At 43.6% G+C, this 25,097-nt stretch overlaps 1 protein-coding gene across 13 annotated transcripts in view; it reads left to right on the top strand.

The window, feature by feature from the left end:
• sipa1l1 (signal-induced proliferation-associated 1 like 1) overlaps nt 1–25,097 on the top strand; it is a 459,559-nt gene that overhangs the window by 216,077 nt on the left and 218,385 nt on the right. For 11 of the 13 annotated variants that reach the window (XM_070878865.1, XM_070878868.1, XM_070878867.1 and 8 more), the window contains one exon: nt 19,000–19,113. The exons of the other annotated variants lie outside the window; for them this stretch is intronic. The gene's annotated coding sequence lies outside the window, so the exon portion shown is untranslated. The remainder of the gene's footprint in view (nt 1–18,999; nt 19,114–25,097) is intronic. 13 annotated transcript variants of the gene reach the window in all.

The raw sequence follows: 25,097 nt of genomic DNA, 5'->3' as shown, positions 1-25,097 counted from the left end.
TCGATCCAGTCTCTCTTCATATGTCAGTCCTACTATCCCGGGAATCAGTCTGGTGAACTTGCGCTGCACTCCCTCAATAGCAAGAACGTCCTTCCTCAGATTAGGAGTCTAAAACTGAACACAATATTCCAGGTGAGGCCTCACTAAGGCCCTGTACAACTGCAGTAAGACCTCCCTGCTCCTATACTCAAATCTCCTAGCTATGAAGGCCAACAAACCATTTGCCGCCTTCACCGCCTGCTGTACCTGCATGCCAACTTTCAATGACTGATGTGCCATGACACCCAGGTCTCACTGCACCTTCCCTTTTCCTAATCTGCCGCCATTCAGATAATATTCTGCCTTCGTGTTTTTGTCACCAAAGTGGATAACCTCACATTTATCCACATTATACTGCATCTGCCACACGTTTGCCCACTCACCTAACCTGTCCAAGTCACCCTGAAGCCTTTTAGCGTCCTCCTCACAGCTCTCACTGCCACCCAGCTTAGTGTCATCTGCAAACTTGGAGATATTAGACTCAATTCCCTCACCCAAATCATTAATGTATATTGTAAATAGCTGGGGTCCCAGCACTGAGCACTGCGGTACCCCACTAGTCACTGCCTGCCATTCTGAAAAGGACCTGTTTATCCCGACTTTCTGCTTCCTGTCTGCCAACCAGTTCTCTGTCCACGTCAGTACATTACCACCAATACAATGTGCTTTAATTTTGCACACCAATCTCTTTTGTGTGGGACCTTGTCAAAAACATTTTGAAAGCCCAAATACACCACATCCACTGGTTCTCCCTTGTCCACTCTACCAGTTACATCCTCACAAAATTCGAGAAGATTTGTCAAGCAGGATTTCCCTTTCATAAATCCATGCTGACTTGGGCCGATCCCGTCACTGCTTTCCAAATGTGCTGCTATTTCATCTTCAATAATTGATTCCAACATTTTTCCAACTGATGTCAGACTAACCGGTCTATAATTACCCGTTTTCTCTCTCCCTCCTTTCTTTTAAAAAGTGGTGTTACATTAGCTACCCTCCAGTCCATAGGTACCAATCCAGAGTCGATAGACTGTTGAAAAATGATCACAATGCATCCACTATTTCTAGGGCTACTTCCTTAAGTACTCTGGGATGCAGACTATCAGGCCCGGGGGATTTATCGGCCTTCAATCCCATCAATTTCCCGAATACAATTTCCTGACTAATAAGGATATCCTTCAGTTCCTCCTTCTCGCTAGACCCTTGGTCCCCTAGTATTTCCGGAAGGTTATTTGTGTCTTTCTTCGTGAAGACAGAACCAAAGTACATGTTTTAACTGGTCCACCATTTCTTTGTTCCCCATTACAAATTCACCTGAATCTGACTGCAAGGGACCTACGTTTGTTTTCACTAATCTTTTTCTTTTCACATATCTATAGAAGCTTTTGCAGTCAGTTTTTATGTTCCCAGCAAGCTTCCTCTCGTACTCTATTTTCCCCATCCTAATTAAACCCTTTGTCCTCCTCTGCTGTATTACAAAATTCTCCCAGTCCTTAGGTTTGCTGCTTTTTTTTGGCCAATTTATATGCCTCTTCCTTGGATTTAACATTATCCTTAATTTCCCTTGTTAGCCACGGTTGAGCCACTTTTCCCATTTTATTTTTACTCCAGACAGGGATGCACAATTGTTGAAGTTCATCCATGTGATCTTTAAATGTTTGCCATTGCCGTCAACCCTTTAAGTATCACTCGCCAGTCTATTCTAGCCAATTCACATCTCATACCATTGAAGTTACTTTTCCTTAATTTCAGGACCCTCGTCTCTGAATTAACTGTGTCACTCTCCATCTTAATAAAGAATTCTACCATATTATGGTCACTCTTCCCCAAGGAGCCTCGCACAACAAGATTGCTAATTAGTCCTTTCTCATTGCACATCACCCAGTCTAGGATGGCCAGCCCTCTAGTTGGTTCCTCGACATATTGGTCCAGAAAACCATCCCTAATACACTCCAGGAAATCCTCCTCCACTGCATTGCTACCATTTTGGTTAGCCCAATCAATATGTAGATTAAAGTCGCCCATGATAACTGTTGTACCTTTATTGCACGCATCCCTAATTTCTTGTTTGATGCTGTCCCCAACCTCACTACTACTGTTTGGTGGTCTGTACACAACTCCCACTAGCGTTTTCTGCCCTTTTGGAATTCCATTGCTCCACCCATACCGATTCCACATCATCCAAGCTAATCTTCTTCCTTACTATTGCATTAATGCGCACGTCCTTGCAGTTCCTTGCTCAGACGATGACGTAGTCTAGCAGATGCCAGTGATTATGATACATGATCGAATTTCTCTTACTTGGAAAGAGGAGAGCATGCCGGAGATCACCGTAATCGTGACCATCTTCAAGAAAGGCGACCGGTCCAATTGCAGTAATTACAGAGGAGTTTCCCTGCTGTCTGCCACGGGCAATGTCATCGCTAGAATAGTCGCCTTCTCTCTCTGGCTGAAAGGGCTCCTCCCAGAGTTGCAATTCGGATTCTGCCCACTAAGGGGCACAATGGACATGATCTTCACCGCGCGGCAAATCCAAGAGAAATGCAGGGAACAGCACCAACCCCTGTACATGCCGCCTTTGATCTCACAAAGGCCTTCGACACTGTCGACCGTGAGGGATTATGGAGCGTCCTCCTCAAAAGTTTATCACCGTCCTTCGCCTGCTTCACGATGACATGCAAGCCGTGATCCTGACCAATGGATCCACCACAGTCCCAATTCACGTTTGGACCGGGGTCAAGCAAGGTTGTTTCATCGCACCAATGCTCTTCTTGATCTTCCTTGCTGCAATGCTCCACCTCACCCTCATTAAGCTCCCGGCTGGAGTGGAGCTAAATTACAGAACAAACGGGAATCTGTTCAATCTCCACCGCCTCTAGGGCAGATCCAAGGTCGTCCCATCCTCCATCATTAAATTACAGTACGCAGATGACGCTTGCATCTGCGCATACTCTGAGGCCGAACTCCAAGCCATCGTCAACACCTTCACCGAAGCGTACGAGAACATGGGCCTTACACTAAACATCCGCAAGACAAAGGTCCTCTACCAACCTGCTCCCGTCACACAGCACTGTCCCACGATTATCAAAATTCACGACGAGACCTTTGACAACATGGATCATTTTCCATACCTCGGGAGCCTACTGTCAGCAAGAGCAGACATTGACGACGAGGTCCAACACCACCTCCAGCATGCCAGCGCAGCCTTCAGTCGCCTGAGGAAGAGATTGTTCGAAGACTAGGACCTCAAACCTGGCACCAAGCTCATGGACTACAAAACAGTCGTGATACCCGCCCTCCTGTATGTTTGAGACATTGGCTATGTACAGCAGGCACCACAAAACACAGGAGAAATACCAGCAACATTGCCTCTACAAGATCCTGCAAATCCATTGGCAAGATAGGTGCACCAATGTTTGTGTTCTTACTCAGGCCAACATCCCCAGCTTCAAACTCGATCAGCTCCGTTGGACGGGCCACAACATCCGCATGCCCGACACGAGACTCCCAAAACAAGTGCTCTACTCAGAATTTCGATACAACAAGTGAGCCCCAGGTGGGCAGAGGAAACACTTCAAGGACACCCTGAAAGTTTCCTTGGAAAAAATGCAACATCCCCAAGACTGCTCAAATCGGAGGAAAAGCATCCAGGAAGGCACCGAACACCTCGAGTCTCTTCACTGGGAGCAAGCTGAAGCCAAGCGTAAACAGCAGAAGGAGTGCACATCAACCCAAGCACCCCACCCACCCACCCGTTCCTCCAACCACCGTCTGCCCCACCTGTGACAGAGACTGTAGATCCCGCGTTGGACTCGTCAGTCACCTGAGAACTCATTTTTAGTGTGGAAGCAAGTCATCCTCGACTCCGAGGGACTGCCTAAGAAGAAGAAGAGGTGACTAGCACCCCTCTGCCTGGTCTCACCCTGAGGAAAAAATAGCCTTTTTGGCCGGGGTGTGAAAACATGTGCACTGCCTGTGGAGCCGTAGCTCAGCATGAATCCGTGACCTCAGGAAAGGAGTGAAGAAAATTTGTGTCAACGGGGAATTATGTGAAATGAAAGCAAGAAAGCCACATATATGTGAACAGTAAATATTATGCATTTTCTCTCAAAAGATATAAGGAGACTAGTTGACTCCAGCGTGAGCGGAGAACTAGATAGCACTACTGCTGCCAAACTCAACCATTAATAAAATATACAGATTCCCCTGTGCCCCCAACCCCCCCTTCCAGCCCCCCAGTTCTTTTTCCCTCTTGTGAATAAGTGTTCATTTCTATCACTGAGATGTTATATAAGGGAGGTGGAATGAGAGAATCTTTCAAACATTGAATGAAGCTCTGTGTTTTTAAAAATATGCTTTTTGCAATGATGCCCAAAAAATGGCTGCCTTTTTTTAATAAGTAAACAAGTCAGTGCAATGTATAGACTGGACAAGTCTGCCTGATCTAATCTTTGCCTAGTCTGGGGAAAAAATGAGCCTAGAGCACTGATTGTGAGGATGGATGGGGCAGGGAGATGGTAACAGTTCATTACTAGATTGATTTCATCCTGAAAGAAATTCAGTTTGACGTAAGCTGCCATTTTATCTTGAATCCGATTCTGGAAAGTGGAATGCAGCCTTGGAAGATAATTGTACGTTTTAATTCCCAGCGTTGTCCAGAAACTGTTGGAGCACGGAGGCTGAAAGTTACTGTCTTCTGGATCCGAGATTGCTGCGTGGAACAATGGTGTGTGAGCTTCGGCATGGTTCAGTGTTGGAAAGTACTCGACACTTCCACGGGTGTGGAGTGGCAGCCTGACAGCTATTCTGGCAGTTTCTGCGAGTTGGGGATTTATTTACTTTGGAATTGGCATTGCTTCTCTAAAATAATCCATGAATAATTTCCTTTTCTTCAGAGCGCTTATACACAGTGGTACTGCAATAAATACAGGCAAATTGAAATACTGTCAACTTTATGTCTGTGAGGAAAAGATCATATCCCAAAATATTCAGTGGTCTATCTTAAATTCCACGAGTGCCCCTCTGGGGAAAAATTCAAATGGTGTTCTGGTGCTGGACTAGATTTAAAAAAAAATAAAGGCCTTAAACTGATGTAACTTTTGAATTGGTACCTCCTTTGTCTGGACTGTGGAAAGGTGGAGACATGGCTCATCTCAGTCTTGGCAAAGGGTTGGGCAGGTGGGTGTCTGAGGCAAAAGTCAGAAGGTTCTGTGGAGCGAAAGAGGTGACCGACCAAGTGCTTCTGCGGTTGATAATTTGTATCTTTGTAGCCAGTTATTATTAAGTACTATATACATAAACATGTTTGGAACTTTGTCTGGAAGAAGATAAAGGGGGAATTTTAAAATTCTCAATCCCGCCTCCAACCTGCCTGTTTCTGGTTTGAATGGAGGCAGGTCGGGCAACCAATCCGGTCTCGGGAAACGAGTTGGTCACTGAAATCTTTTAAGGAGGCTGCATGCTTCCATTTGAGCAGGATTTGTATTTTTTACTCATGGGGTATTTTTACTTGTATTGGACCTCGGGAATCCCGGCAGGCAAAAGGAGATGAAGGAAGCTGGATCCTCGAGGTAAGGGCCTTTACAACATTGCTTGTGGCCCAGAAGGAGCAGGAGTGTTTCCTCCAGGTCCAAGAAGCTTATCTCATTGCAGTTGGACCCCCATGATCAGAAGACACCCACCCGTCGTGATGTTGGACTTAACCGACATATGCTCCCCAGCTGCTTCCTCGCCCAGCAGGTAGCCAGCCAGTCAATCTTACTGGCTGTCTGGCAGGAAACCTGTTGAGAAAATGTAAAAGATGTTCTGTGGTTAATTTCTGCAGGATGTCTGAGAAATCTATACTTCCAGATATCTCGTCCAAAAATCCTCCCCCTCCCACTCACTTTCCTTCCCTGAGTAAATATCAGGGCTGAAGATTTTGTTGTCCAATTATTCAAATGTATCTACAGTGGCTCCAATATTATTTGCTATAATGGAGGTGACCCCCCAGTGAAATTGGATAATTACTTCTGGAACAACGCTATCCAAAGCACTGCAACGAAAGCAAGTAGGATACAAATAACTGAAGAAATATTTTGGGAGAATATTTCTTCTGTGTGTTATATATAACAAAATCATAAACACAATGTATAAAGGGAGTTTCAAGCAATGGAGAACTTTCTCTTTTTGTTGTTTTATTCACCAAAATAAGGAGATCGAGTACATATAAGATAGGAAGCGAAAGTGGGCTGTGGAATAAGGTGATGTTTTGCGTAAGACTTTATTCTGGAAAAATTCTGGCAGGTATTCGGGATGGCTGATAATCGGGCAGTGTGGTTTCCAGTATTGTCAGAGGTGTGTCCAACAAGCCTGTGGCTATCAAAATAAGAAAGTTGGTGACCTTATCAGGGTGAATTGGCTGAGGGACTTACTGAGCTGCGTTACATTGAAGTCTAAACAATGCCTGTTCCAAGCACCATGGGTGCATCTTTGCTGATGAGTGCACGCCCACTGTGAGGATCTGTAATTGCTCCCAAGTTTGCTTTTCTCTTGTCGAAGACGCTCAACTACTTCAACAGGAAAAGTTAAATCTGTTAGGAAAACACCCAGAGGAATATTGATAATTTCCAACTGTTCATTTTTTTTTAAACAGATTCTGACAGTGCGACTCCCTCCCCAACTCGTGACTGCTCAGAATGTACTCAATTTCTTAAAACTGTTGTTAGAGTTTGCTGTTTTAAATGCCTTGGGCAGGATTTTCAGCATTGAAATCAGTTATAATTGAAGTGTAATTGGAGGCCTTGCTGTGAGCCATGGGATAGTGTTTTGCTTCTTGAACTGGGTGACCTGTTAGATAAGCGATAATTACATTCTCACACACACACAATTGCTGATTTCTTGTTGCCACATCTTTGTAACTTCATTGAACAAAAATAATTAAAATCATCAGAAATGATGAGATTACATTTAAATTGACAATCTGGTTTGGTAAGAGTATTTCCCTTTATCTTGCATTTGTGATCACTGGGCCTTAGAATTAATGGGTGAATCACTGTTAAATCCTCGCAGTTTAACACTGCTAGTGCCGTAACAGCTGTCTCTCACTGTTAGTTACAGGAGAGGTATGTATGTCCATTGACACAAACAACTGTCTTATGTCACTGCTCAGTGATGGGAAAGGTGTGTACAACCATTGACCCAGACATCTGTCTGCATCACCGCTACAATTAGGAAGAGGCCCATTGATGCCGGTATCTATAGAGTGACTCAGATTCCTCTTCAGACATGTAGACAAGTATGTTATAATCTTAGTATTGTTAAGAGCTGATCCTGCAGTGATTCATAAAAGCAAACTTTATTTCACTATCTTGCTGCAATTACTCCCTCATCACTATCTTTCTCTTTCAGTATTACCTCAAATCTTGCATCATGTTCTCGCCTTATTTCCAAAATCTGCAATGCTGTGAATAAAAATAAAAAGTCTTTATTAAAAGTGAGCAGCCTTTTTAGTTGTAAATGTGAATATTAATGCTTCAAGGAATCTTAATATAAATGCCAATAAGGAATGACTAGCTAAATGACATGCTATTGTCTGTTTTTGAAATGTATAGTCAAACACAGTTGTGATTCAAATGATAGTAAATGCTTTTTGTGATCTTCATCATCCGAAAACACAATGTACAATTCCACACGTGCTGACAGCACCCAGTGCTATCTCACCACCATCTCTCTCGACGCCTCTGATTTATCACGGTGCTTGTCCTATATCTAGTATTGGATGAGCAGAGATTTCCTCCAATTAAATATTGGGAAGACCGAAGCCATTGTCTTCGGTTCCCTCCACTGACTCCATCGCTCTCCCTGGCCAGTCTCCCAGGCTGAACCAGACTGTTAGCCACCTTGGCATCCTATTTGACCCCGAGCTGAGCTTCCAACCCCATATCTTCTCCATCACCAAGGCTACCTACTTCCATCTCTGTAATATCACCCATCTCTGCCCCTGTCTCAGCACATCTGCTGTTGAAACCCTCATCCACCCTTTTACCTCTAGATTCGACTATTCCAATGCTCACCTGGCTGGCCTCCCATCTTTGACCCTTCATCCAAAACTCTGCTGCCCGTTTCCTGGCTCGCACCAGGTCCGGTTCACCGATCACCCCTATGCTCGCTGACCTACATTGGCTCCCAGTCTGGCAATGTCCCATTTTTTTTCATTTTTATCCTGGTGCTCAAATCCCTCCATGGCCTTGTCTCTCCCTATCTTTGTAATCTCCTCCAGTCCTATAACCCTCCGAGAACTCTGCTATTCTGGTCTCTTGTGCATCCCCGATTTCCTTCGCCCCTCCATTGACAGCCCCGCCTTCAGCTGTCTCAGCCCTAATCTTTGGAATTCCCTCCCGAAACCCCTCTGTTCTGGTCTCCTTCCTTAAACTTTTGGTCACCTGTCCTAATGACCCAGAAATCCCGGTCAGCTGCTTCCCGCGGGCGATCAAGGGAAAAACTTAAAATGCACACTTACCTGAAGCTGCTGCGCCCACGCGGGTTCCCGGTCCTGAGGCCTCCTCTGACTGCGCATCGGAGCGCGTGCACGTCAGGACATGCGCAGGGCTAGAGCTGCAGTCACATGGCTCTGGGCAGCCATATTGGAGTTCTCATTATTATGAATGAGAACACCCCCCCCCCCCCCAAACATCCAAAACACTAATAAAAAAATAGACAAAATACACAACATTTTTATTAATTTAAATTAGTTATTTATGTATTTTAGGGAAAAAAAATCGGAATTTTTTTTATATGTGCTTTTAATTATGGTTTAAAATAAACTTACCGTAGTGGGGAAGGTTTTTAACAAAATGTTTATAATTTTATTGTAAAATATTTTTGTGTGTTTTAAAACTCTTACGCCTGTAAAAGTAGGCTATGCGCCTGCTTTTATCAGGCGCAAGAGCTTTGAAGACATTTGCTGGGCAAGATATAGGTAAATAGCCCAATCTTGCCCATGCATTTGTCCTCGCTCCCGAGATGCATGCGATCTGTCAAACTCCAGCTTGACAGATCGGAATAGCCCGTTTTCAGCGCATGCACATTGTGCGCTGAAAACTGGCTTTTGCAATGCCTTCCCTCGTCCGTACACACTCAGAATAGACCCGGGAGGCAGGAATTTCTGGGCCATTATCTCCTTGTGTGGTTCGGTGTCAAACTTTGTCTGATAATGCTCATGTGAAGCGTCTTGGGACCTTTTACCATGTTCAAGGTGTTATATAAATGCAAATTGTTGTTGATGATGTGATGGTTGGGCTTGGGCATTTTGTGGGAGAACTGTAATTTGAGATTTTCTTTGAGGGGGAAAAATTATTTATCTTCAAACTGAAATGAATGCTTCCCATTTTAATTTGTTTTTCTCTTTGGTTTAATAAACATGCTTGCAGTGTGCTTGGAAGGCAGTTTAAAGCATTTTCCACTGTGCAAATTTTTGAGTGTTTTGCGTTATAATTAGAAATGTCGGAGGTTTGATTCCTGCTCTGTGCTGTTAATTGCAAGTGGCAGTAGGTAGACTAGAATTGGCCTCAACACCCTGGACTACAGAGCGAGGGTGGAGTGCAACTTAACTCGGGTTCCTGCTCCTGATGGTTATCCAGGAACTCTTGCTGGAAGTGCAAGTGTCCCAGCAGTCAGATTACACATGAAGACTAACCACTAGGGTGAGAATAGGTTGGCTGTAGTGTAGAGTTGATGAACTTTATTTCAATGGAGATTAATATGTTGAATGTTATCGTTCAGTCAAATTACCATGACTGGCCCAATCTTTGGCTGTTTTTAGAGAGGCAGTAACTTGGGGGGATAAAATAAAACTGAACATAATGGAAGATGCACTTTGATGAATTTTCTCTTGCAATAGACTTTGGTGAGTATATTTTGAAATAAGAATGCTGGACAGGTACTGCCAAATAATGTCATTTGAAATTTTTGCTGTCTTTTGAAAAGATACGTGATAAAGTGTGTGTTTTTTCACTTTCTCCTCTGTTATGTATTGATGTGTGTATCGTCCTGGTACCTTAAATGTAGTATAAGCACAATGGTACACCACAGAGGGCGCTGTGGTGGGAAACCTGAAAGTACCTGCAACAGGCAATATAAAAGGCTGACCACCACACCTGAGAGGCACTCTGAGGCTGTTCAATAAAGGACGAAGGTCACAGCAGTTAGATTAACACCAGACCATGTGGAGTCAGTGATTTGTGAGCTCGATACACCACATCCTCCTTCCCTGAATTTTGTATCAAGCTCTCCTGATTGCATTGGCTTGTGTTGGGATATAGATCTATCTAGCTCAGCTCACACCGTTACCTCATAGTTCTTGCCCAACATCCCCACACATGCTCTTTCCAGTAAAAGCCACTGAATATTCAGAAATTGGAGCCCTGTGGTTTTTTTTAAAACTCTCTGTTCCCCAGGGGCATCTGAGGACGATTGTGTCCCAGGCTGGTCAGACACCCAGGCTGCCACGAGCTAACTGAACACAGAGCAGGCATCAAATGTGGGACCTTCCTGTTTGGGATGGCTCCGTTCCACACTCTGGCAAGTGCATCTGCCAACGGAATCTTAAGGGGAGCACAGGGGGCAGAGGGTATTCTGGTTCTCCTTTTTTTCCTTTTTTTCCCCTTGGCCAAATGCTATTTATTCAAGCCTGTTTTAACACTTTAATACTGTGGCGTAGAGCAGGGTATGTCAAAGCCACAGGGAGCAATGAGCACTCCTTCCTTCCTGTAATGCTGCAAGAATGTTTTAGTGCTTTGTATTATCCCAGAGGAAAATTGAAGTCATTATTTTGAAATGCCGCCATGCGAGCAAGTGGAAGCTGTAATTAGTTTGCACATTCAATTTAGTCAGCATCCTGTGTTATTCACAAAGATGAAAGAGCGGAAACACCAAGTTTACTGTTTTCATGGTTGGAGCAGCAAACCTGAATCTGGTATTTAAAGCTTGCATTGTAGAGATGTTCGGCTGCTCTGACGCTGTAGTATTGCAGGGTGTGTAAAATATGAGCATTTAATCTTGATCAAATCCTACACATTTGGATAAAAATCATGGATTTACTATATTTACTGACCATTTTACTGTGTTGCAGTTTTCTCCGAATAAGTTGCACAGTAAAATCTGGTGCGTTATTTGTACCTATCTACCTGCATCTTTTCGTGCCTTGAAATATAAGGGTGCGGCTGAAGTGACATCCTCCATATGGGAGGTGCAGTATGTGCAGGAGATTTTTTGCTATGATTGATGCACATTGGCACCCGTTAATGTGCGACAGGTTGGGATAGAAACAGGTTGCATAAAACTGCATCATTGAGATGATGCTGGGTATTACCAGGAATTCTTGTCTGTGTGTGTGTGTGTGTGTACCAGGTCAGAAATATTACATCATTTGCATTGACACAAACTTTTGTTGTGCAATTTAAAACACACTTGAGTAACGAGTATAACACATAAGAACATAAGAACATAAGAATTAGGAACAGGAGTAGGCCATCTAGCCCCTCGAGCCTGCTCCGCCATTCAACAAGATCATGGCTGATCTGGCCGTGGACTCAGCTCCACTTACCCGCCCGCTCCCCATAACCCTTAATTCCCTTATTGGTTAAAAATCTATCTATCTGTGACTTGAATACATTCAATGAGCTAGCCTCAACTGCTTCCTTGGGCAGAGAATTCCAAAGATTCACAACCCTCTGGGAGAAGAAATTCCTTCTCAACTCGGTTTTAAATTGGCTCCACCGTATTTTGAAGCTGTGCCCCCGAGTCTAGTCTCCACAACCAGTGGAAACAACCTCTCTGCCTCTATCTTGTCCATCCCCTTCATTATTTTAAATGTTTCTATAAGATCACCCCTCACCCTCTGAACTCCAATGAGTAAAGACCCAGTCTACTCAATCTATCATCATAAGGTAACCCCCTCATCTCCGGAGTCAGCCTAGTGAATCGTCTCTGTACCCCCTCCAAAGCCAGTATATCCTTCCTTAAGTAAGGCGACCAAAACTGCATGCAGTACTCCATGTGCGGCCTCACCAATACCCTATATAGTTGCAGAAGGACCTCCCTGCTTTTTACTCCATCCCTCTTGCAATGAAGGCCAACATTCCATTCGCCTTCCTGATTACCTGCTGCACCTGCAAACTAACTTTTTGGGATTCATGCACAAGGACCCCCAGGTCCCTCTGCACCGCAGCATGTTGTAATTTCTCCCCATTCAAATAGTATTCCCTTTTTTTGTTTTTTTTCCAAGGTGGATGACCTCACACTTTCCGACATTGTATTCCATCTGCCAAACCTTAGCCCATTCGCTTAACCTATCTAAATCTCTTTGCAGTCTCTCTGTGTCCTCTACACAACCCGCTTTCCCACTAATCTTCCAGGTCATCTATGTATATTGTAAACAGTTGTGGTCCCAGCACCGATCCCTGTGGCACACCACTAACCACCGATTTCCAACCCGAAAAGGACCCATTTATCCCGACTCTCTGCTTTCTGTTAGCCAGCCAATTCTCTATCCATGCTAATATATTTCCACTGACCCCATGTACCTTTATCTTTTGCAGTAACCTTTTGTGTGGCACCTTATCGAATGCCTTTTGAAAATCTAAATACACCACATCCATCGGTACACCTCTATCCACCATGCTCGTTATATCCTCAAAGAATTCCAGTAAATTAGTTAAACATGATTTCCCCTTCATGAATCCATGCTGCGTCTGCTTGATTGCACTATTTCTATCTAGATGTCCCGCTATTTCTTCCTTAATGATAGCTTCAAGCATTTTCCCCACTACAGATGTTAAACTAACCGGCCTATAGTTACCTGCCTTTTGTCTGCCCCCTTTTTTAAACAGAGGCGTTACATTAGCTGCTTTCCATTCCGCTGGTACCTCCCCAGAGTCCAGAGAATTTTGGTAGATTATAACGAATGCATCTGCTATAACTTCCGCCATCTCTTTTAATACCCTAGGATGCATTTCATCAGGACTAGGGGACTTGTCAACCTTGAGTCCCATTAGCCTGTCCAGCACTACCCCCCTAGTGATAGTGATTGTCTCCAGGTCCTCCCTTCCCGTGAATATTATCTGAATGGTGGAGGTGCAACGAGACCTGGGTGTCATGGTACATCAATCATTGAAAGTTGGCATGCAGGTACAGCAGGCGGTGAAGGCGGTAAATGGTATGTTGGCCTTCATAGCTAGGGGATTTGAGTATAGGAGCAGGGAGTTCTTACTGCAGTTGTACAGGGCCTTAGTGAGGCCTCACCTGGAATATTGTGTTCAGTTTTGGTCTCCTAATCTGAGGAAGGATGTTCTTGCTATTGAGGGAGTGCAGCGAAGGTTCACCAGACTGATTCCCGGGATGGCAGGACTGACATATGAGGAGAGACTGGATCGACTGGGCCTGTATTCATTGGAGTTTAGAAGAATGAGGGGGGATCTCATAGAAACATATAACATTCTGACGGGACTGGACAGGTTAGATGCAGGAAGAATGTTCCTGATGTTGGGGAAGTCCAGAACCAGGGGACATAGTCTAAGGATAAGAAGTAAGCCATTTAGGACTGGGATGAGGAGAAACTTCTTCACTCACAGAGTTGTTAACCTGTGGAATTCCCTACCACAGAAAGTTGTTGATGCTAGTTAATTGGATATATTCAAGAGGGAGTCATATATGGCCCTTACGGCTAAAGGGAACAAGGGGTATGGAGAGAAAGCAGAAAAGGGGTACTGAGGTGAATGATCAGCCATGATCTTATTGAATGGTGGTGCAGGCTCGAAGGGCCAAATGGTCTATTCCTGCACCTATTTTCTATGTTTCTATGTTGAGGGCATAGAATCAGACCATGATGGTTTTGGACCTGCTTAAGTATATAGGGCTCAAATTTCCCCAACCCCTTTTTCTGGCGCCCTCACCTGAGGTGCGCTGCTTTTGTCCGCCTCCAAGAGCGCCGAAAATCTTCCTCCCAATTCTGGCCGTTCCCCAGGCTCTCCTCGGTGGTGGTGTAGCGTGGCCCAGTGGATTGATTTCTTAAGTCACCACAAGGTTTTTCTGAACGTACAAGAGTGACCACTTACACTGGCCTAAGTTAGTTTGGAGTAACTTTTAGCTGACTAAATTTGCTTAAATGGCCAAAACAGGCATAAGTGGCTGGTAACGCCCCCGTTTGGAAATAAAAACTATACTTAAAATAAACCTAACTAACTCACTTACACTGGCGCAAATTAAATGGCCAGAGTTGCAACTAAAAAGATACTCCAGAAAAATCAAGTTGCTCCAAAAAAAATGGAGCAACTCCTGGGGAAATTTGAGCCCTAATAGATAGGGAAGAGAGCCATACAGCCCATGACAGTTAATTCACCAAAATCATTCTACAGTTCTCTTCTTTCCTTCCCCCCGCCCCGCCCCCCCCCCCAGAATCACAGCACCAACCAGCTTTTAAATTACTCCAATTTTGTCTCCACTACCTTACCTTGAAGTTCATTCCACATGACGAGCTTCTTGACATTTGCCTCTTGCTAGTTGAACCTGTTTCCTCTTGTAATACTGCTCTGATTTAATTTTAAATCGTGCTCCAGATTTTCCTATGTCATTTTTAATGTTCTGTATATCCCTGAGGTTTGCCTAACTCTCGGCTATCTTGTTTCAAGGCTAAAGAACCAATTTTCTCTAGTTTACTCAGCCTCAACATTCTTCTCTGTACAGCATGAGGATTCTGTGTCCCAGTGACCAAAAGCAAACACAGTAGTCAAGGTCCAAGCACTTGCATAGTTTTAGCATTGCTTCCTGCAACTTGTACTCTACTGATTTAGCAATAACATAGGTCAACTTTCTATTGTTTTCTCGATTGATTTAATGGCAAACCAAGTTTAAAAGTTTTCCTGGCAGCAGTTTTGTAAACTTCATTCTTCATATTGCAGATCTGATAGCCTGTCATCTGTCTTGAACTGGTGATCAGATGTGCGTGTGTGTGTGTTTGTTGGCACATATGCAGAGCTTCATTTTTCCGAGACACTGTGGGATGTGGAAGCTTGCAGTGTAGCTTGAATTTGCCTGCACAGCATCATATACAGTTACCAGTCTGGGACTGGTTGCCCGGAGTTTCATTGTGCCTTGGTTGACCATTATTGATAAATGTTTTCGTGAGGCAGAAAGCATCAAGTTCAATTACAGAGAAAAGCGATAATTTAGTTTTCTTCAGATATTTTTTATTCAAACAAAGTACGTCATCCACCTCCCGCAAGTTGCTGTTTTGCTTTTGCCATCAGACTGGGGAACATGTCTTTGGTTGTGTACAGTGTCCCACAGAAAGTAAACTTGTTTACATTACTAAAATTAGCTCCCGTGTCCTAACCAGAATTGTAAGATGCCCCCAATTTCATGGGTCTAAGATGAGAGCGGACTTGTTCATGCTGTGGAGTGCAGTCCACAAAGAGCGACTGAGTCATTCAGTGTAAAAATGCCTTTAAATTGATATTTAGAAGACAAAAAATAAGGTCAGATTTGGAGAATGTGATGCATTGCTCATTTGGGGTATTGAGTCTGACCTGGAAATGACCGATTCCCAAAAAGATCACAGTCCAGAGACTAGGGGCCCAAGTTTCCACATGATTTGCGCCTGATTTTTAGGAGCAACTGGTGGAGAACGTACATTTTTTTTCTGCAGTTCTAGTCAGGTAGAACAGTTCTACTTTGGAACAGAATTTTTTCTTCAAAAGGGGGCGTGTCCGGCCACTGACGCCTGATTTGAAAGTTTCCACAGTGAAAATGTACTCCAAACTAAAGTAGAATGGAGTAAAGATTTTTGTCGAACTGAAAAAACCTGTTCTACACATTAAAAAAAATCAGGCGCAGGTTACAAATCAGGCGTCCAGAACGAGGTGGGGGGGGGGGGGAAGGGAACTCATTAAATTCTACAATCAATCCTTATTTATACTTATACAAATATTATGCAAATAAATCCAACCTGAATAAACATTTATAAGCAAAGAAAAGATTAAATAAACCATCTTCCTACCTGTGTGAAAGTGCTTCAGCCAGGGAGAATGGTGCAGCAAGGCTCACAAAACGAGGGAGCCGACCGAACGCGGGGGGGGCGGTGGGGAGGAGGGAGCCGACCGAACACGGGCGGGGGAGGAGGGAGCCGACGAACGCGGGGGTTGGGGGGGGGAGGAGGGAAGGGAGCCGACCGAGCGCGGGCGGGAGGGAGGGAGCCGACGAACGCGGGGGGGTGGTGGAGGGAATGGAGCCGTTCCAGACGGCTGGCGGGAAAGAGAGAAGGCGGCGGGAAAGAGAAGGCTGCAGGAAGCCTCAGAAATTGAGGAGCCATTTCCCGACGGCAAAAGGGGGAGGTTGTCGGGAAACGGCTGCCTCAACTTTCTGAGGCTCCCTGCACCTTTCTCACTGCTACAAGAAGCCTCTGTGCTGATGTCAATGTACTTTTATTAAAAAATGTTCAAAAACTAAACAACTACAAAGAACTACAAAAATGGCCGAGTGCCAATGTTTTTTTCACACTGAGCATGCGCAAACGCTCCAACGCGCACGTGCAGTGTTGCCGGCAGGAAAAAAACTAATTTAAATAGTACCCGCCCCCTCCCACGTACAAAATCGGCGCGAGTATAGGCTCCGCCCTCCTGGGCACCGCGCCAAGCAGACAAGGAGCTGCAAAGCGCTCCAGAATCACTAGTTTTTTTTCCGGCGCCGTTTTAGGCGCGAAAAACGGGCGCCTAGCTAGGAGGGGCGCCCGTTTTTTATCATGTGGAAACTTGGGCCCTAGGGGTTTCCTGTAGTTGAACTTGGAACTGAATGGATGCTATTAAGAAGAGTAATTAATTCAGTCAGCATACAGCGAGAGTGAGTGCTTTATGACTGAAAGCACTGGCTCCATTGATCTGTGGGCATATTTCTCTGCTCTTTATGTGATAAACAATGGAAGATTAGCACTCAGTTAAACTAAGTAGGCAGTAGTGTCTTCTGTTACATAAAAGTTATGTTATTAATGTAGTGGACAGAGAGTTACCATATTAGAATGTTGCTGCTGTAACTCAGTATGCAAGTTCGCTATAAGCAGATTTCACTGCATCAGGATAGCATGTGTGGGCTGTTTACTTCTGTGGGTGTATAATCCTCTCTGCACTTCCTTCTGAAGAAAATGCTAGAGGTACGGAATCATTGGATAACCTGCATATTTTATGGAACTTTTAAATAAATCTTACAGTTGACTGCAAATTGCTGATAAACTTGCAGTTGGAACATCAGTTATTCATCCTTCAGTGTGGCTGTCATCCTGCATAAATATGTAACGCATTGTTCTTATCCACATTACCAGCTAATCTCAGCACAATAACAGACACAAAACTAAACTGAACCATCCCATAAAGTGAGTTTAGTGATTGCAAAGCAGTAATCCAATCTCGGGGTTTGGATGAGGTTGATAACTCACTTTAAAATCATTTCTTTCAGTTTATGGTGTCCCTGCTTTAGATTGCTTTGTATTTCTTTGCTTCAGTTTGTCCCCTTTTTCTCTTATCGTCCACCCCCCCACACATAAAATATAAATGCTAGATATGCACAACAGGAAAGTCAGCATCTCGAAGAGAAAGGTGGGAGCCTTCATCGGAAAAGCATGACAACCCTTCCAGGTGCTGCGATTTGATGTGCACTTGTAGCTTTCTCTGTTTTAATTAGTCAGTGAAATACACGCGTGTGTTTTTTTTTTAAATCAATGAATTTGACGTGTCTTCAGTGTTGTAAATTTGGCAAGCAATCCTATTCACACCTACACACACATTCCTCAGCAATACTTCATTTACAAGGTCCAATGGACATATTGGGGGGAGGCGTTGAAAGGCGGGGGTGGATGGCAGTAAATAAACAAGTTATTTTTGTAGAAACCAGGAAGGAATGTGCCAAAATAATGTGAAGTACATCTATTAAATACATTTTTAAAATGTCAACAGAAAATGCTTGGATCATTTTTAGGGCAAGATGTTTCGTTTTCATAAGATTTTCTGTAAAATATAGAAAGACTTGGATTGGATTTCTATTGCGGCATTCACAGCCACCAGACATCTCAAAGCGCTTTACAGCCAATGAAGTACTTTTGGAATGTGGTCACACTTGTAATGTGGGAAACGCAGCAGCCAACTTGCGCGCAACATGGCCCCACAAACAGCAATGTGATAATGACCAGATAATCTGTTTTCGTTATGTTGGTTGAGGGATAAATATTGGCCAGGACAACAGGGATAACTCTCCTGCTCTTCTTTGAAATTGTGCCGTGGGATCTTTTACGTCCACTTGAGAGAGCAGACGGGGCCTCGGTTAACGTCTCATTCAAAAGACAGGACTCCCTCAGTACTGCACTGGAATGTCAGCCTAGATTTTTGTGCTCAAGTCTCTGGAGTGGGACTTGAACCCATAACCTTCTGACTCAGAGGCAAGAGTGCTACCCACTGAGCCACAGCTGATACAGTGATATTTTAAATGCTGAACCTCTGGTAAAGGAAGATTCATTTTGAAGTGTACACTAAATTCCTCTCTCGAAATGTGATCATAAAGTGGATAAATCAAGTCAGTGCCTAAATGCGCCTCATGAATGCTCTAAATGTGTTACAGACTTGAATAGTTATTTTCTCCAAATGAGCGGAGGTGGCTGTATAATATATTAGCACTTCCCTTCTCTCCTTTTTATAATTATTTTTTCATCCTTGCTTCATCCTTTTATCTCATCATGTGAGGGTAAAGTTTTCTGGTCAGGGGCTCCTCTAGTACCTCGTCTATGTGGCCCTTCATGCGAGAGCCTAGATAGTGAGTGATGGGCTGGTCATCGGTGGCGACCATCATACCCAGCCTGCTTCTGCCCTGAGTTAGCAAGCTGTGTGCATATGCATGTCTATCTATGTCCAGACTGTGATTAATGGATGCTTGTTCTACTTCCTTCAGCCTCCACTCTCATTCCTAATCCCAAGATTATGACCAAATGCAGCACCCTCCCAGCTGAGAACAGAAAACCGCACAGACCAGGATTGAAGTTGGAGCCTTTGATATGTTGATAGGGTGAGACTTATGTGAGGGTGAGATGAAATAAAAGTGGGAGGAGGATCGTGTGGAGCATAAACACCAACCGACATAGACCCGTTGGGCCAAATGGCCTGTTTCTGTGCTGTAAAATTCTACGTAGATCTTTGTGATCTCTACAGTTTCAGTATCACCCTACATGATGCATTTACCCAATGAGCAGTTTGGGGGCGCTCAAACCACCCCACCTCCTCCAATATTAAAGATTCTTCTCTCTTTCTCCCCCACCCAGTATTGCAGGGATTTATTGTCGAGAGAGAGAGTGATATCCACATTCAGTGTTCATGAAAAGTACTGCAACAGATTGAAAAATGTAACAAGTAACATAGAAGTAGATCTATATTACTAACTGAAGCCTGGAATGACCACCACCCCAACAAAAATCGCCTGTGTTACCATACCATTGATAGTGTGGCATATATTGTGCGACTATGTGTTACTGGATCTATTGTACTCCACTTAAGTTTTGGCAATGCACCAGTAGAAACAGAATTCTAAGTAGCAGATTAAAACCCATCAGCCTAAACAGTTAGGTTGTAGATTTTATTGTCTTTGGACAAGTTTTGAGTACATTTTTCAACTCCTTGTCCCACTGCCCCACCAAAAAAATTCAGCTTGCCGTATCCGGGGGGAAAGAGAGATGGATATTTAATTGTTGCACACTTGTCAACTCAAATGCTTTAACCAAACATCCTATTTGTCCTTCCATCAACAGAGGCTAGACTTTCTTGTGAGCCTTTTGTTTATATGTTTGTAAAAGGCAATGTAACATTGCAGCAATTTAAGTTTCATTCTGTGTCACACACCTTTCACAAGTCGTCGGCTCCTCAGTTTATTGGGTGTGGCCACTGGTTTTGTTCATTGGTTTGGAAAGTGATGTGTCACTTGGATAGCTTCACCTCTTTGGATTCTCACCAGACTTGATGAGTGGTTTCTTCTGTCACTTTTAACATTTCTTTCATAACCAGACGTCAATGATGCATGCAGTCATGTGCCTGGATTTTGTCCAAGTTCTTGGCTCTATTTGATGTCCCAGGGAATTGGGTGTGGTTTTGTCTGTGGATTAAGTGATTAACACATTCACCTTGTGTTATTTATACACATTTACAAGTCTATTTCAAATGGGTTACCAGCTGCATTGAGAAGAACTTAGTTGGTATGTGTTAACTAGCACTCTAAAATTTTAGTGCCCAGAAAAACAGCCCCCCCTCACACACACACACACACACACTCATTTATGTGTCCTACATAAACACTGACCGTATGCATACCTTGGATGGTATTATGTTTGAATGACATTTTATGTGACTTTGCTTATTTTTGATGCATAATCATTAATGTAATGAGAGCTTTAAAATAAATTAATGTTCACATATACTAGTGCAAAATTCATCTTAAATGATATCGTAGAAACTACAAGTAAATTCACGTATGCAAACAAAAGGTTTTGGAAAGCCTTTCTACTTCAATGGCATTTGATTGTTTAAAGTATTCCCACCAATTTTGATACCCGTACCTCTTGCGCAAGGAGTTCAGTCAGCATTATTTACAACTCTCAAAATTTAGAGGGATCTGATTTTTTTATTGTTAATCATAAACTTTCCCATTTACTATTTTTATTTAATTTCCTTTGATCTCTTGCCTCTATCCAATCTGCAGGTGTATCCGGGAGCATAATCTAGCAATAAATATATCATCTCTGATTAAACCTGTCTGTTCCAGAGCCTGGGAGGTGTGTCATAAGCATTGAATCTTGCTGACAGATATATAGTGACAGGTACAGGATATATTGGATCAACACACTACCAATTTGGTAACTTGCAACTAATTGTGTTGCAGATAGCAATTATTTTGTTGCTTTCCTTGATAGCATCCTCTTCTAGGATTAAAATGTACGTACTGCCTAGGTTATGGCAACCAGTTGCCAAGAGGTCACAAATTTTTTTAGTCCCAAGGCTACCTGTTTGTTTCAGCATATTTGGGGTCTATGTCGGAGAGAGAAGTACGTTCTTTTTTGAAGTGAGGTGAAAGTAAAAGACGGAATGGCTATTGAAGGGCTTGCCTTGCTTGTAATAAAAAAGCAGAAAGGCTGGAAATGTGCAGTGTGTAAAGGAGAACATTTCTTTCAGAACTGATGTGCATTCTGAACACCAAGAACAGCAACAGCTAATATCTCTGCCACTTCTCGTGTACAGCAGGCACCTAAAAGCACTTTATATCTAGGAGGGGAAACTACAGATGTTGAACAGGAGGATAAAAGGGAAAACTGGGGTGGTAGTGGGGGGGCGAAGGTACTGACTATTGGAAGGGTTTTGAGGAAATCTTTGAAAATGTGGGAAAGGGAGGTAATAAGGTGGAAGATCAAAGGCAGGACTTCAAGCTCGTGTCAGGACTGCCTTGTTGCTTGAGTGCGTATAGGTGGTTTTCCACTGGGATCCCAGGTGGACCTCTATGATGGAACAAGGATTCTGCTAGTTAGAGAAAGGATGGTTTGGCCATTGTTTGTAGAAATAGAAAAAAATGGAAATTACAGCTGAAGCAATATGTTGCACCTCTAAGCTGCTATTTGGCCTGCTTGTGATGACTGTTTTCCTGTGTTTATTTGAGATTTCCAGTATTTATTGTTTTTAAAATCCCTTATCCTGTTTGTATTTAGCTTCTTCATTAAGTGTTGCAAAGGCTGAGGTGGTATCAGGAAAAGTACGGCGGAAAAGGAGAACAAAATACAGTAGTTTCCACTTATTTTTTTACTGTACTATTTTGGCAAATGATTCATTCCCTTTTACAGCTTCAGTGAGTGAAATTCTAAACTGCATATTTTTAAAATTATCTCGGCCCGTTACTATGGTAACTTGGAAGGAAACGATGCAGTTAATTGCTTTGAAAACTAGCGTTACTTGAAGTGCTCTATACAGTACTGCAAACACCTTGTTTCTGAATGAGCAAGGCAGCAATTAGTTATGTCGTTAGCTGCGATGCAGTGGGACAGCCAGGTTGAACCTGTAGTGGAGGTGGTAGTAACAGGAAGCTAACACAGCTGCGACTTCACATCATCTCTCTGTGAGTGCTATACCTAAACAGTGGGAAATGTCACAGTTCAGGGAAAAAAGGTCTTGTTAAAGCTCTGGGAGGTTTGCATTACACTGTGAATTGGGTTCCTCATTCTTCTGCAACTCCTTTATAAAAATGTATTGTTGCCTATCTGTTGTATTTTGCTAGTAGTTATGCTTTCTGGCGCAGGTATCTGACCCCCATCTTCTGTTCTTGTCAGGGGACTTTATTGCATCTGGTAGTCATCACCCGATGCAGCCTGCAGCCCAGCCCATGGTAGCAGAACCAATGGACATGGTCATTTGCTTTCCTCGAATTGGTGGCACCAGCAGGTGTATTTCTTGAGCATTCGTACTTGCACTGTTGCCGAGTTAGAAAGAGAATGTTTATATTGTCAGGAGCAGGATGTGTTGCAGCAGAGATGATTTGATTTTGGTTCTTTTCAGGTCAGTTGTTTTACCAGATGTGTTTTTCGTTTTGTTGCTGCACAGAGGAAGGCGAGCCAGATCTGTGGTGTGTAACACAAACAGCAGCATTCAGAAACCAACAAACAATGGCCAGCAAGAGGCAATATTTACAGCCCTTCCAGTGGAAGCAGTCAGGTTAAAGTTCTGTAGAGTGTGCCCAATTTACGGGGGGGGGGAGGGGGGAGGATTTGGTCAGCTGAGTAAAGACCATCACCATGACCAAGTACTGAGATTCACACAAAAACGAGTTTCTGTTCGACAGATCTACAGGGCTCGCACTATCTCCATACAGGCATGTCTCACTTACCTAAATCCATTAGCTGCTGGTTGGTAGATCTACGGCTTGGGGACCCCAAACATGCACATCGATACTGCTGGAGTTCATGCAGCTTATCTGCATGGAACACCAGTGCTTGTCTAGTTAGGACTATCCACTCATCAGGGCATTGTTTTGTAGGTTTATCTGAGTGGGAACAATCGCAGCCCCAGTTGACAGTTCTACTCCTTCAGGTCCTATTAATGGGCCAAGTTAGCTGGTCAATCGTCAACTGTGCCTTGGAGTACTACAGACGTGGCTGGCTCCACATTAGAGCCTCGTGTGGAGCACAGTCTAGGTTTCAGTCTTTCATCCGCAAGAATATCATCTTGGAGCTAATTTAATCCTAAAGAGACCCCACTTACGGATGGATTCCATAGCACTGGCGGCAAATAAGGGCACATGCAAAATTGCTTGAAAGCCCATGGTTGGCAATTTCATTTTGAGCTGTGGAAGGTTTGTAAAAACCAGTTCTAGTAATACTGCATCACCGGCCAGTCACTGACAGCACCACTTCCCTGGAGATGCCAGGGAAGACCACGGGCTAAAAATTGATTATAGCCCAGTTTGAGGTGGTAACACCACCTGGTCGCTAACTTTAGCGGCGGGCAACGTTTACCGCCTCTAATTGGGATATTGATTTTAGCATCCCGAGGGGAGGGGAGTGCTAAGGGAAGAGTTTCACACTCCTGTTATGGCGCTAAAGTTCAATCGCGGGGCACTCGCGCCAAAGCGCTAATGAAGTTGTGGCGCGAGGAAACCGGCATCCTAGTGCCTCAAGGGGAGGTCAGCTGGACCACCTGAAGAGTACAAATAAATGCAAGGAAGGTTATTTGAACACAGTTAAACATCGGACAAACTTAGACAAATGTAAATTAAGTGAATGTAAATTTAAAAAATCTCAACTTATAACCACCCACCTGCTGATCCGTTTCATTTTCGCCCCGGGAGGTTCGGGAATGCCTGCGTTCTCTGTCGCGATTAGCGCCATGCATACCCATTGAAGTTCCCGACCGCGGCGCTAATGTCGTTACACACCCATTTACGTCACCAAGTGGGTAGCGCTAGAGTGCGCAGTGCTAACCGTCAGCGCCACTGGTAAACCTCCACTGAAGTTCCCGGGAGGCTCTGTTCGTTAGCACCCCTCGTGGAGGGAGGGGACGAGTTCACTCCATCTGTTTAGGTGGTTCTTGGTGTCTCTTCAAACAGCAGCACTTTCTCATTTAAATGGCAGCTGTGTAATTTTAAAAGAACAATGAGAAACTACTCCACTCTGCATATTTATTTTTAAAGGGGCTTGCTGTTCATGAAAATGCATCTACCCGCTCCCCTAAATGTTTGCTGCTTTGTTGCATAAAACGTTTTTCAAAGTACATGCAGAGATATTTTCTGTGGTGATCCCTCGTTGGCGATCTATGCTGCCGAATTGACTAATCAATTTTGTCAAACTGTGTCAGTGTCTTGCAAACACATCATAAGCTGGAGTTACTGATCTCATTTTAATCCAGTACAAGTCCTTTGAAAGTTAATTTAAAATAAATATTTTACTGGGCTGATTAAAGTGGAACAGTTTCATTTATTTTGCCTAATTTATTTTAGTAGCTGGAAATCTGAAATAAAACCAGAAAATGCTGGAAATACTCAGCAGGTCGGGCAGCATCTGCGGAGAGAGAAACGTTTCTAGTCAATGACCTTTCATCAGTTGGCTGAGTATCAATGAAACATGAGTACATCTCCTTGCAGACAATCTTTAGCCAAGATCTCCAGGTGAGCCGTCTGCACCACGAGTTGGAGAGTCGTAGGTCTGTTGTCTGTGTGCAGCTATTGGTGCAGAGATCGTTTCTTCAAGAAAAACGGGTGCATATGCTGTGGAAATCGTTAATTGTGGTACCATGTTCAAACAAACTTGCCTTGTGTCTAACAAGCTACCCCTTGTATTGTCTATGTATGCGCTGACTTAAAAATGAGACCACACTAGCAAACTACTTCTGTTTTGTGGTCTTACCACACTAAAGGAAGTTGAGTGCCGACATCGATGCTCAGGAACCACAATAAACACATACTTCTGAGTTGTGTTGGAGATTACAATGTTGGCTCGACTGAATATGAAAACAGTTAAAAGTCCCACA

Source organism: Pristiophorus japonicus, chromosome 4 (assembly GCF_044704955.1).
Source record: "Pristiophorus japonicus isolate sPriJap1 chromosome 4, sPriJap1.hap1, whole genome shotgun sequence".
Taxonomy (NCBI): domain Eukaryota; kingdom Metazoa; phylum Chordata; class Chondrichthyes; family Pristiophoridae; genus Pristiophorus; species Pristiophorus japonicus.
Note: the sequence above shows the minus strand (reverse complement) of the source record. Positions and strands in the feature narration are given on the sequence as shown.